This window comes from Canis lupus, chromosome 4 (genome assembly GCF_003254725.2).
Source record: "Canis lupus dingo isolate Sandy chromosome 4, ASM325472v2, whole genome shotgun sequence".
In the NCBI taxonomy this organism is placed as follows: Eukaryota; Metazoa; Chordata; class Mammalia; order Carnivora; family Canidae; genus Canis; species Canis lupus.
The window spans coordinates 11,405,922-11,418,193 of record NC_064246.1 but is presented as its reverse complement, the minus strand read 5'-3'; the positions used below and the strand labels follow the sequence as shown (position 1 = coordinate 11,418,193).

At 36.2% G+C, this 12,272-nt stretch overlaps 1 pseudogene; it reads left to right on the top strand.

Annotated features, from left to right (window-relative positions):
- LOC112652011 (eukaryotic translation initiation factor 3 subunit L-like) overlaps window positions 1-12,272 on the top strand; it is a 103,574-nt pseudogene that overhangs the window by 280 nt on the left and 91,022 nt on the right.

Below are 12,272 nucleotides of genomic sequence, written 5' to 3'. Positions count from 1 at the left end.
AGATATTGCCATATTAGAATGGTAGGTCACATGTGAGATTTTACAAATGAAATTTGGATAAAGTAATATTTTTTTCTGCTAATTTTCTATGTAGTAGATGCTGTGTGGTGTGCAAGAAAACCCTGGATTCAAACCCCAGTTCTGACACCTACCAGCTGTATGACTTTGGGGGCATCATTATACTTTGATAAGCTTATTTTTTTTTCCTCTACTTCCAAAAACAGCTTTAACCATCTACCTAAGAATGTTTTTTAGAATTAGAAATCATGTTTGTAAAGCACTTAGCCCAGTGCCTGCCTCATGCTATGTGTTAAATGGAAAGAATTATTTTTATATTGCATATACTGGGTATTTCTATTACTAAAGATAGGATCTCATGAGTATAGTTTGGTTATATATCTTGGTTCTTACTCTTTTTCTTAGATGGTATGGCCCCAGGCTAATGTTATTTTCAATACCTTGATTTCTTAAGATGTGACTTCCCTTACAAACCTTTACTTACCTGACTGGACTAGACAGAAAGTGTTAATCAGACACTGAAATAATTCAGCTCCTCTATCCTTGCCCATGCCTGCCAAAATTATTTTTGAAATTATTAAAATGTTTTTTAAAAATTGAAAATTCCGCTAAGTTTTAAGAAACTTCCTGTATTTAAAACATTTCTTTAAATATGTTGCTTTTTTCCCTGCTTATTTTAAATTCCAAAGGTGACATCTCTAAAAATAAAATTTTCAAATACAAAGAAAAAAAAGAAAAGAACAAGGAAGTGAGTGTGGCTAGAGCAGCAGTGAAGGGGAAAGGAGATTCATCAGGAATAATAAGGTGAGATAGGCCGTCATGAGAACTACATATTTAACATAGATTTAAACCTAAGTATGACAGGTAAGAGTAGAAGAGGGAAAACAAGTTAGGTAATTCAGGAACAAGGATGTTGTTAAATGACTCTTGTAAGAAAATAGAATTATTAATTTTTCAACCTGCAATTCAAATAAATTTGTCTTCCTTCCAAGCTGATAAACTTTTATGCTGCCTCTCCTTTATAGCATAATATTTTATTTCTCCAGAACTCTTTATGAATGTGTGCAATTGGTGATGTCTTTTTGCCAAACCAAAACAAGAGAAATCCCCCCAAATTGATAAATTAAAAAGAAATTCTGTTGACAGCCTGAATTTAATAAGCTTATGGCTGCCTTATTTTTTTAAACCCTGGGAAGTATAAACATTTTAAAATTGCAGCACTAATACTTCACTAGTATCTTTGACTGCCAACCCTCAGCATTATCTTGTGAGACTCCCAGCCTCACTGAAATCTCAAATTGCTGCTTTTCTGCCTGCTGTGTGCTGTGAGTTGAAAAGAACCCAGAGTCGTTTGTTTCCTACACAAGCCTGAGATATTTCATGAATTCTCATTTATTTCAGGGATGCTTTCTTTCCCTTGTGGGAGACTCTTAAGTCTCAAAGGTCAACAGAAAGCCTTGGAATACGGAGCCTTTTTCATCTTGCTAACAGCAGGGAAAGAGCAGAAAGAAAGAACCTAACAGTACGAAGACATAAAGAATAAAAGAAATGGCAACGTGATTTCATTTATGCTTTTCAGGCAAAGAGAGAAAACAAGACTAACTCTAGCACAGTAATAATTACTAGTTAGCATTCTGGAACCTTGCTGGGTTTGTCATGCTACAGGAATATTGATGAGTCTGACTCCGGGGACTTTGGTCTAACAGTGTGACAGGATCATGACTCTTCACAAACTGCAGATTGGCCTTTACAGGCTCTCTGAGTCAGTACTCACCAACCCTAGCCCTCCCAAAGCTCCATTCTGGTATTAGTATTAGAAAGGTGGCCATTTCATCCTCTTCTCTTTTTCTCTCAGAGATGCAATCATCTTATTTTGTTGCCTATATCGATAGTAAATCCCTCTGCCATGAGCAAAACACTCGAAGGACACTGGTGGGTGGATCCTGGATAAGAATTCACTAGGTAAATATGTGGTTTACCCTTTGGAATCCTATGGTAGACAAAGATAAAAGGGGCGGGCAGTGGAGTGGAGTTGGACTGCCTGCCAAGAATCCCAGCTCCTTCACTTACTAGTTATATGGGGAAATTGCTCAACCTTCAATGCCTCAGTTTCCTTATCTGAAAAATGGGGATGTTAATAATCATATTTGTCTTAGGATTTTAGTGAGTTAAAACAGAAAATTCTTGGAATGACTCTACTCATGATAATGCAGATTCACACATAACTTAAATCACTCTGCCTTTGCCCAGTCCCTGTGCCCAGAATTTTACCAGTTATATATCCCAGGACTGGAGTGAAGAAATACAGGTCATCCCATTAGGTGATTCCTGGAATTACTCATGCTGTTCTGGAAGTCTCAGCCAGGATTTCAGGAACAGAATCATTGCTTCCCGACGGCACCAATCCATAGCCAGAACAAGGGTGGATTATAATTGTCCTGTGGAATCCCCAGCCAACTAATAATAATTTTTTTAATAATGCTTCTCTGGCATGCTGAATTATTTGGGCCTCACTAACTGCACGAAGAGGAAGTCTGAAGTATAAATAAAGCACTTAGGACCCAGAATGGCATTACTATGTAACTATTGGTTATTATTGTTGGGCAAAAGAAACCATGTTGAGGCTCACAAAGTCTACATGCCCACCTCACCGCAACAATAAAAGAGAAACAGCCAAATAAACTATTCTGTATTTTAATACTGAAAAGGGGATCCTGGAGCTATAAAAAGAAAGCAAGAGATAACCACATAAATTTATACATTTTAACTAGCTGTGTGGGGTGAAGAGAGAAGTAATTGGTATTAGAAGTTGTATAAAGCTTGTATCTTAACTGAGTTGTACATCTTGTAAAAAATGAATTTTTAAAATGATAGTGCTGGGCGTCTGGGTGGCTCAGTCAGTAAAGCCTTGGGCTCAGGTCATAACCTCAGGGTCTTGGGATTGAGCTCTGCATCAAGGCCTGCATGGACTTCCTGCTTAGTGGAGAGTCTACTCCTTCCTCTTCTCTGACCCTCCTCCCAGCTTAACTCTCTCTTTCTGCCTCAAATAAATAAATAAAATATTTAAAAATAAATAAAAATAAAGTAAAATGATAGTGCCTATATCTTATTCACCTCCTCTGGGCTCAGTACAATAACTAGAATACCTCCATGGGTAGTAGTAGAATTGTCTTTTTTTTTTTTTTCTGTAGTTATTTTTATCATATTCTTGTGGATAAGATTTGTAGCATTAGTCCCCATAACTTGCCATCAGGGAAATACAAATGAAAACCACAATGAGATACCACCTCATACCAGTGAAAATGGTGAAAATTAACAAGACAGGAAACAACAAATGTTGAAGAGGATGTGGAGAAAGGGGAACCCTCTTGCACTGTTGGTGGGAATGTGAACTGGTGCAGCCACTCTGGAAAACTGTGTGGAGGTTCCTCAAAGAGTTAAAAATAGAACTACCCAATGACCCAGCAATTGCACTGCTGGGGATTTACCCCAAAGATACAAATGCAGTGAAACAGCAGGACCCCTCACCCCAATGTTTATAGAGCAATGTCCACAATAGCCAAACTGTGGAAGGAGCCTCGGTATCCATCGAAAGATGAATGGATAAAGAAGATGTGGTCTCTATATATAATGGAATATTACTCAGCCATTAGAAAAAACAAATACCCACCATTTGCTTCAACGTGGATAGAACTGGAGGGTATTATGCAGAGTGAAGTAAGTCAATTGGAGAAGGACAAACATTATATGGTCTCATTCATTTGGAATATAAAAAATAGTGAAAAGGAATAAAGGTGAAAGGAGAGAAAATGAGTGGGAAATATCAGAGAGGGTGACAGAACATGAGAGACTCCTAACTCTGGGAAACGAACAAGGGGTAGTGGAAAGGAGGGGGTTGGGGTGACTGGGTGATGGGCACTGAGGGGGGCACTTGACGGGATGAGCACTGGGTGTTATGCTATATGTTGGCAAATTGAGCTCCAATAAAAAAATATACAAAAAAAAAAAAAGATTTGTAGCATTAGGTATTTAAGAAGTGAGCAGGAATTGGATGAGGGCAGAGGAATATCACAGAGAAGTGCCTGCTAGTCTCCCAAGCAATCTTTCTACTTAGATGCAAGGATCTCATGTCTTCAACCTGATGTCCTTATATGTAAAAGAGAGTGTTATGACATGCAATGTAGGTTACATAACCCAGTGTTTGGTACTCAAAAGATAATCACTTGCCTTCTTCAGATCTCTAAATCAAAATGAAGCATCACTGGCACAGATAAGCTAGAGCCTCTGTATACATAGAATGAATTATAATCCCAGCAAGGTCAGGCAAGAGGTGGGATCAAAGTGTCCTCTTTCCAAAGCAAAGATCGATTTCTGTGAGTATAAGAAGCACTTAATATACTCAGTGAGGCCTGAGTGACATGAATAGTGTAGTTTCATCAAAGATAAGGAGGTCTTTGCCCATTGGAACTCAGGTTTCTTACTTTGTACTGGTTTAGGGTAAATAATTAGTATTTTCTGGCATTTGTTGGATGATTTGTCTTCTAAATCAAAACTGTGTTTTTCATTTTTCAATCCTCATTACCATAAGCCAATATCAAGTAATTTTTCATCCTGACTTTTCCTGTCATTCATGGTAGCAACATTTTCATTAGTTATGTATCACCAACCACACACACATTTGCTTGTGCATTTAAATATTTTTAAGCATAAATTTGTCTTATATATTCACATCCAATCTTGTAGCTCCGGGTATACCGTCCAAATCTCAAAAAATAGCAATTCAGCTTGAAAATTCAGGTATTTATAGAAAGAGAAAACTAGTTCATTAGTGGGCAGAATAGAAGTTAGCTAAAAAAAATAAAGAGCTTTGTTTCCAGTGAAATCTTCAACACTTAGCCTAAAGTATTTTAATTTATGAAAGTTTAAATTGGTATTTCCGAAGCTTTTGATATTCAGCCCCAAATATAGACCACAGATTTTAGTTATATATGTAATTTTAGTTTTTATATATAAATATATACATCAGATTTTAAATTAAAGTAAGTTTATTTAAAACACTTTCTGAAAAAATTTTCTAAGAAGAAATATATTTTATTAACTTTGTTTTAATGATAAAACATTTATTAATAACTTTATAGTATAGAGGAAGATACTATTAGCAAAGTTTCAACAAAGTATCTTGGGTATACATGCATGTAAACACTGAAATGACATAGTTTAAAAGCATGAACTTTAGAGACAGGACCAGAATTCAAATTTTGGCTCTGCCACTTACTTAATTTGGATAAGTTGCTTATCTTTGTACCTCAGTCTCTTTGTTGATGAAATGAATAAAATAGTGTACCTGCTGCATAGCATTGTTATGAAGACTAAATTCAACAAAGTGGAAAAATTCCAGGCATAAAACAAGTACTTGAAAAAATCACCTATTACTAAGAAGCACAATGAAAATTTCACCTAATTTCAGTTAATTCAATAGTCTCAAACTGCATTCCATCATACTTATTTTAGTTCAGTAAAATCAAATTTAGCCATAATTTGAGCTTAAGTTCCTCTTGGCTTTCTAGTTAGATTTAACCAAAACATATATGAAAAGATGCCCAACCTTACCAATATTTGAGGAACCTGAAATAGCACAACTCCCTTTTCACCTTTCAGATCAGTAAATGTAGAAGGAACACTAATATCTCATTGTAGACTTGGGAAGCACTGTGAGGAAAAGAGTCCTATTGTTGCCAGGAATCTAAATTGGCACAGATTTTTCTGGAAGGCAATTTGGCAGTATACATCCCAAATCTTAAAATATATATTCCCTTTGATCCAGAAATTCAACATGCAGAAATTAATCCTAAGGAATCATCAGACAAATGGGCAAAGATGAATAAAACAGAACGGTTACTGCAGTGTTTATTTATAATAGCTTCAAATTAGAAGCTACTTAAATATGAGTGTAAGTTAATGATATTGGGCCATGTTCATAAAACAGAATTCAATGAGATCATTCATGAAGTTGACAGTGTTGATATAGAAACACAATCAAGTGAAAATTGCATTATTACAGTATGATTCACTTTTATAATATGCATGAATGTGTGCATGTGCACAGAAAATGTCTGAAGACTTTTTGATGAATACATCAAAATATTACCAGTTGTTATCAGTGAATAATAGAATTACAAGTGATTTATTTTAGTTTTCAGTAAACTATGGACATTTTACAAAAAATATATTGATCATGGAAAGGCCTGTGAAATTGGTTAGTAAAAATGTAATTCAGAGAAACCCCAAAATCTACAGAAAAACATCATGGTGTTAAGATATTAGATAATAGAGAAGTATTCAAAAATATGGTTTTATGGGTACTTTAGCTTTTTTGTTCCTCTACTGAAATGATCTTCAGTATGAGCAGCAAAACCTGACAGAATTTCAATCAAGGAGTCTCTTTGGGCCTGTACTTGATATAGAATTGTGGCTTTTTATTTTGTGTTCCCTATACTACCCACACCCTCAAGGCAGTTAATGGTCCTTCAATCTGGCTGCTAGGTATAATTCAGAATTCATTGAATCGTTGATGTCATTGACCTGGACCAAGTGTGACTTAGGGTTAATAGGACTAAAAGTCAAAATGAAAAGAAGTTCTCTGGTATACAAGAAAGGCAATCATAGAAGAGCTATTCCAGAACAGTGGAGTTAATGAAAAGCTATCTGTATTCTGTCAGTAACACCAAAATTCTAAAGATCTATATATTTAAACAATCCTAAATAATGGCCAAAGTTGAGGTAGGAGAAAATTTTACAAAAGGAGATTGACAGCCCAAAATCAATGATCCAAACACTATGCTTGGTTAAGAAGAGTGTGAGGGGGTACACAAGTGTTTAGATAAAAGAACACTTTAGTTTTGGTAAAGTAAAAAATATTTAACTTCTGAAGATTAGTTAATAGAGGGCCATAAAAAGATTTTTTTAACTGAGAGCATAAGAATTAAAAAGCCTATTATGAGTTTTTTTGTCAACTGATGAGTTATTGAACACTACATCTGAAACTAATAATGTACTATATGTTAGCTAATTGAATTTAAATTTTTAAAAAAGAGTTTTTGTAACTAGACTATTGTAAAAAGGAGGGGCGACAAAAAAAACACACATATTTTATTGTATATTGTTTATAAACATTATATATTCAAATTATGGTAGCCAAGGAGGCCTTATTCAAAATGTTCCAATGGAAATTTATCTGACCCACTGATATTTGCTAAGACCACATTAGAATGTGCCAAGATGAATGTTTTAACAGAATCACACCCAGTGATGTCTATGTGTGTGAAGCAACTGAGTGTATTGAAAAGAGAAACATTCGGGAATTAAAGGAGAAGATAAAGGCAGGCATAATCCATTAACCCAGGAGTTAAGAACTCAGAGTTCTTCCATCTCTGGGAATGAATCTCAGATCTTAGTCTCTCATTTATCATTATAAATAAAAAACATGAACTATTGATGTCTACAGGTCTTTACCACTGTCGTATTTCCTTATTCTCTGCCTCTGTGGACTGCCTTTTTTTTTTTTTTTTTTGAGGTAGCAAACTACAAAATAGCAAATTTTAGTCAGAAATTACAGAAATAGGCCATTCATTAAAATGCATTTCCCTTCAGAAGACCACTAGGATCTCACATAAATGTGACATAGGAGATTTTAAGTAAACAAAATGCAAGTAACCAAGGAGCTAGAAAGAACACTCTCACCTATCCTTTGAAAAAAAATCTATTCCAGAGAGTAATAACTATTTTAAAAAGCAGTTATAGCTTTAGACCACAGAGACTACCTGTTTCAGGTGATCAGTAGTTTTAAATGGTTGAGATTAGAGAATATGCCAATTTATGCCTACTAATCATATTTCTTCAAATCATGTCCCAACTTTTCTCTTTTTAATCAGTAAACAATAAAGGGCTACATTTTAATTTTTTCTTAAGATATGCTTGAGCATAGAAATGTACACTTTGGTGTCTGTCACTTACCTTTCAGCCCTGGAATAATGTGAAAAAAGAAATCTATTCTACCCTACAAAAACAGAATCTTCCACCAGATATCTCTTAACTAAACTCCATGAATATTGCCTGAGCAAAACTAGCCATTGGAGGATAACCCTTCTAATTATAACCTTAATACATAATGACAAACACATAGAGACACATGAGAAAAAATATCAGGGACTTGAGAGACCCATGTCAGACATGACTCTCTTTCCCTCTTTCTTTACCTCCCTCTCCTCTTCCCTCCTTCCCTGCCTTCCCTACTTTCCTTCTTTCCTTTTGTCCTTTAAGCAAAAGCTGCTATTAAGTTTCAGAATATTTTTAAAAGAATATTTTTATTCACAAAGTATATATTCTACAGAACATGCAAGCTAGGGAATTGATTTAATAGGGCATATGATTTTAACATATGATAAGGAATCAATTTGGCTGATTAAATAATTTCTAAATATTGTTTTAGACATTGGCCATTCTAAATTTCAATAAGCCCTTTACTGCTTTACCCCAGAAAAGTTTAGTGAAAATACACAGAAAGAATAGTGAGCTCAAAAAGAGCTTACTGCAGTTGCAAAGTGATGATCATTATTAATAGGAATGTACCCAGCCAATGAGAAGGATCTGGTGAAGCAGGTCAAAGATGGATACTAAGTGCCATTTCCTTCACATTTTTATACATGAGCTGCAATAAACTGAATACACAGAGAAAATACATTAATTTTATCCTCAAATGATATAGACTAAGCATCATCATAAGAGCCACAATGATTTATCTTGGTGACTAGAGGTGCCTGAAAAAAATTATGTAGTGATAAGGGTAAATTACTGAGTTAGAAACAGCACATGATGTGTTCTAATGTTAAAAAATTTTCAGTGACTCCTCATTTTTACCTTAGCACATCCTCCACTGCTCTTCAACATATAGTCTACCAGAGTTTCTGGTGGAATCTATTTCCTCTTTGGCCATAAGCTTACAGTCCCAAAATTGCATGTAGGCCTTCAATCTAGTTGATCTCTCACACTCTACCTCTTTCCCACCACCACCCCAACTCCATCCATTCTGCCCAGTATCCTCTTTTAAATCCAACCTAAATCCCACTTCCTCCTGGAAGCCTTCATGGCCATTTCAACCTGCATTGTTTCCCACAGTCTCTGAACTACAAAACACTTAATATGCTCTCATCTTGTTCTCTTGCTATTTCTGCTGTGAGTCTAGTCTCACCAACTATAGTCTCCAACAACAGAGTTTGTCTTCAAAAGTAGAAAAAAAAAAAAAAAGTAGAGATTAAAAATTACATGTTTATTTTTGACTGAATTGAGTGGACTGCACAATGAGCATGTGGATTGATTGTTTCCAGGTAACTTTAATAATAAACTATAAATATTTTACCTTTTTCATATCATCAACATATCTGAGATTTTTTGGCATATTAATGGTCAATTTTCACAATCATCTAATGAACAAACCCTTATTGAGCCCCTTCTAGGTTCCAGGCACTGTGTTGTTTGACTGAGATACAGAGTTAACATGACTCAATCTCATAACTTAATAGATAACAAGCCTGGACTTTTATCAGAATATCATTGTGTAGTTTATGAAACAATTTGACATGTTTTATTCTAATTTAAAATTGGCAGTAATTCTTCATCATTGACATTGAATGGAGCAGGCTAGAGGTATGCTAATCAGTCTCCAGAAACCACCCCCATCAACTCCATTGCTCTCAGGAGACCTACTGTACACAGCATCTCATACATTCAGCCATGACCTGCAGAAGAGCGTCATAACTAAGCTTTTTGTTACCACTGTCCCTTTTTCATTGGCATATTTCTGATGTCATTGATAAATAGTCTTATGGGCTCTCCCATAGAACATAGTAGGCTGATGCATGATGCATTCTTTTGAATTACATGGCGTATCCAATCTAGCATGTCCAGTTTACTTAGTTTTTTCACACCTTATCCATTACTATGGTAGGTATGGCATTTTTAACTAGGGTTGTCTTCTTCCAAGATGCTAAGAGTGACCCTCAAAGAAAACATTAGCATTATCTCCTAAGGTACTTTCCAGGGTGTTAAGTCTATGTTATTCAAAAGTGCCTCCATATAAACTCCCCCTTATCTGCCTCTATGTTCTTTCCTGATTGATCTAGTAGACTTAGGATCCAGTCCCATGGATGTTCTCCCAGTGCCTGCCGGCACATGTTGGAAGGACTTGCAGCTCCTCACACTATAGCCACTTTCCTCTCATCAGTCCCAGCACTTCCAGAGCTGGGCCCTGGTTATTGACCTGGTGGCCAAGAAGGAAAATGAAGCAAGGCAAAGGATTCAAGCAAATGGATAGAATGGAAACTTAACAAGAGAGGATTGGAACACTTTTTTTTTTTTTTTTTTCAGGCCCAGAGAGTTAAGGAGAATCTGGGGATTCAGGACTTTTGGAATAATCAACGCAGATTTCCTCTTGCCATGTCTCAGGATTCCATTCCTCTAAACATATCCCTGTCCTTGGCATTGAAAACTTGCCAAACTTGAGAACTCAGCCTCTTCTACAGTTCTGCTACTTTTAACCTGATTCTCAGCTTTCTGGAGATTAGAGTATCTTTATATACTGCAAAGGAGAAACTCTGGGTTTCACATTCACTTATTAATTGGGTTTCATTAATTGGTGATTAAACATTCTCAGTGTTCATTATCTTCTCCAATGTATTGATTGCCTCCAGCTATAGTCATCCAATTCCATGGTCATTATAATTACTATTACTCCCTCGTTCTGGTTATCTAATACGGCATTTAAAAAACACCCCCAAAATTACTGCTGTAAAACAACAACAGTTTTACTGTATTTACAGATTCTACAGGACAGGAATTTGGACATGGCACCATAGGGAGGAATTATTTTTCTCTGCTTCATGAAGTTTGATATATAAGCTGGGAAGCTTCAAATTCCTTGGAGTTACTCAAAGGGCTGAAAACTGTTTATTTGAAGGAGTTATTCCTAACTAGGGGTGATTTTTGTCCCCAGGAATGCAGAAATGACAGAGACATGTTTATTTGTTACAACCAGGGGGAAGGGAGCACTACCGGTATCTATTAGGTAGAAGCCAGAAATACTGCTAAACATCCTACAATGTACAGGACAGTCCCCCACAAGGAAGAATTATCTGGTTCCAAATGCAAATGGTACTGGGGTTGAGATGTCAACTGGGGTTGGCTTTTTTACATGGTGTCAGAGAGTTTGAAGAATAAACAAAGCTGTCACTGAACTGTAAACTTTAAATAATTTAAATGGTAAAAAAAAAAAAGTAAAATACAATAAAAATCTATTGTTTAAGGGTGCATGGGTGGCTCAGTCAGTTAAGCGTCTGCCTTTGGCTCAGGTTGTGATCCCAGAGTTCTGGGATAAAGCCCTGCATCAAGCTCCCTGTTCAGCAGGGAGTCTGCTTCTCCCTCTCCTTCTGCCCCTCTCCTGCTTGTGCTCTCTCTCCCTCTCTCTCAAATAAATAAATAGTTTCTTTAAAAATCTATTGTTTTTAAAAAAAAGTAAACAAGACTAGAAAAAACTGCATAGTCTTCTTTACATATTCTCATAAATTACATAGGATTACTTTCACCAAAATCTACTAGTAGTAGTCAAAGCAGTCACAAGTTCATTCAAATTCAAAAATAGTAGACATGGTTCCTACTTATTCAGAGGAAGCATGTAAAATAATAGTTATCATTGCTCTCCATCCGGGAGGTTATCCAACTCCAAAATCTCATTTTAGAGTCTGCTTGTTAGGATAACTCCTGGTCCCAATTGTCCTAGACCAGGGTTCCCAGTAAACAGTGAAATTCTGAGATTGTCTTGTGAAAGATTCTTTGAGGAATGCTTTCAGGAAAAACACCTACGAGGATGTAAGGTAAGAAGAACTGGGCAGAGGGAGAGTCAAACTGTGATACAATTGCAATGTCCTCAGTGAGACCACAGGATGCTCTACAGACAAGATGGTCCTTTAGAGATGCCTGTATTAGAGGCAAGAGGTTCAGGCTTCCGTATCTCTGCATCATCCTGTTATAAATACAAGCTGCTCCCTTGGAGGAGCTGCGAACTTGGGCAAAGTAGTATCAGCAGCCTGAGGGCAAATCCCCAAATTGGGACATAGTCCTGAGCCTTCAGCATCTAGCACTCCTGCCAGCTAGAGAAAAATAGCTAAAGGGTGATCTGGTTGGTACATTACCTACAGGTCTTT